The 2,206-nt window shown below is 39.4% G+C and overlaps 1 long non-coding RNA gene across 1 annotated transcript; it reads left to right on the top strand.

Moving 5' to 3' along the window:
• Positions 1-235: 235 nt before the first annotated feature.
• Positions 236-1,753, top strand: LOC149974392 (uncharacterized). The gene is made up of 2 exons (XR_016489317.1): positions 236-628; positions 899-1,753. It is a non-coding gene; the product is annotated as an uncharacterized LOC149974392 (long non-coding RNA).
• Positions 1,754-2,206: the final 453 nt, after the last annotated feature.

Raw genomic sequence — 2,206 nt, 5'->3', positions numbered from 1 at the left:
TGTTCACTTTGTGTTCAGCAGAGAGAGTATTCAGAGGTGGTTTTGGCTGCACACACATTAATAGACATGCTCTCTTATGCACAGTGAAACACTTAAATCTCTTTCTGATAGTTGTCACTATCTTGTATACCTCTTCCACTTTCCTACACTGTTTCTCATTACAATTTTGAGAGTAAATATAATCAAACGTAGACTTAGACGTAGATCAATGTGAATTTTCTCCATTTTACTTGCAGGTCCTTTCTGAACCTCTTCCCGGAGCAGGCTGCCTCTGGAAAAAGAGCAATGAACCCTTCTTCCAGAACACCAGGCAAGAATACAAAGGCCTGGATACCTTTTATTCAGTGTACACCTAAATAAGTTGTACGGCTTCCTGGACATCCTTCAGAAGCAGCCAAATCTCTACAAGAGTCTCTCTATCCCTGGGGAAGATTTCAGTTGGTGAATTTGTTTTATTACTAGTTATGTTGTATGAGACAGTCAGATTCATTTATACATTTAATTGATCCTTTTTCAGCCGGATGCTGACTATGTAGTCGGCCTCATCGCTCCTGAAATGAGCAGGAGAGGAACCTTCAGGACTGCCATAGTCAGAAACTTCTAAGGACTTTGTTCAAGATGTGGAAAGGTGAGCCTCAGCCTTTGAATTATTATATTTATAAATGTTTTGTTAATTGTCAACAGTAATGGTCATAAACCAACAGGATTGGGAAGATAACTGAACACATTCAGTTGCTGATTACCAGTTTATAATGATAACATCTCTTGGATTACTCACCTAGTAACATAGTCCAATGACTTTGCCTTCAAAAGCCATAGAACATTCTATACTATGAACACAGCATTGTTTTTCACATTGACTTTGTCACCATCGCACACACCGGTAACTGTGTTTCAGGAGGAATGGAGGAAAAGGCAGTGCACAGTGAACTTGGAGGAGAGGAAGAAGATGGACAAGTGGAGCTATCCAGTCGAACAGTTTTCACTGTCCCTAAAGTTATGTTATGGGTCAGGGACAAGTATTTATACAAATAAGTTTTAAATGTAGGCCTTAGACACTCACTGTAAATAAGACAAATAAAACCCAATATTTTACCCTTTTGACCTCCGTACAGCAAAGTGGCACATCCCAAATTATGCTGAGCTGCAGGTCACCAGTCTATGGTCCATGAAGTGTCAGTCATGGTGCAGCATGGTGCATTGTCCAGAAAATGTTAGAATTGTCAAACTAGTTTTCATTGGGACGGCAGATAAAGCAATCACTTACATGTGAACACAGAATCCTACTCATTACTCCACCTGCTTAATTGCATCACTTGTTTTTGTTACATATTGTATCACATGACATTCTGTTGATTTGTATCTATTTGAATGTTTATTTTCTGTCAAAAGGATGACCTTTTCCCATAGTTAAACATTTAACTTAATGACTGCAGCTATTTGTATTCAAACACTTCCATTTCAGTCATTTAAATAAATGTTGTCCATAGTGTGGTGGTAGAATGTGCTGAGCTGGTCTGTAGCCTATTCTGTGTTGGACTGTGATTGGCCTCTCAGACTCCTGGTATGTCTGCACCCTAACACAATGCAATTGTGTTCTGGAACTGTTGCTTGTATAAATAACTTGTGTAGCAATAGGATTGTATTATCTCATTATATAAGGGACATGTAACCATTTACTCTTTGAGTTCTTCCCAGTGAAATCAGAGATATCCCCTGCAGCTCCTTGATTAAAGATTTTTCTATTATACAATTAAATTGTCTGCCTGAATCTTTGGTTATTAATGTTGTGGAAAATTTGATTCAGACAATTGGTCTCATTTTGCTGTGACCACATTTCATAACACTGCAGCAATTTAGAATGACTAGAGAGTTATTCCTTGCAACAGTATCAAGCAGAGGTATAAGGATAATTCAGCCATAAGTAGCAGCACATAATTCAAAACATAAATATGGTGAGGTTGGGTCGATGGCTGCTCTGAGCAGTGGGCATTCCACTGGTGGGACCACAATTCCCTGGCCATGCCCTGCAGGGGAGGCATCGACCCTGTCCCAAGTTGTTTAAATCGTGTAAATGTACTAACTTTTTTTGTTGTTGATAATACTGAATTACATTACCAGGGAAGGTGACAGGATTATGTGCTTGTTCCATAGCTGGTTGGGAGTCTGATTTTGTCTAGGTGTCTAGGTCTGCTTGGAGGCACGG

The sequence above is a fragment of the Oncorhynchus mykiss genome, chromosome 20 (genome assembly GCF_057628025.1).
Source record: "Oncorhynchus mykiss isolate SJ-2025 chromosome 20, ASM5762802v1, whole genome shotgun sequence".
Taxonomy (NCBI): Eukaryota; Metazoa; Chordata; class Actinopteri; order Salmoniformes; family Salmonidae; genus Oncorhynchus; species Oncorhynchus mykiss.
Note: the sequence above shows the minus strand (reverse complement) of the source record. Positions and strands in the feature narration are given on the sequence as shown.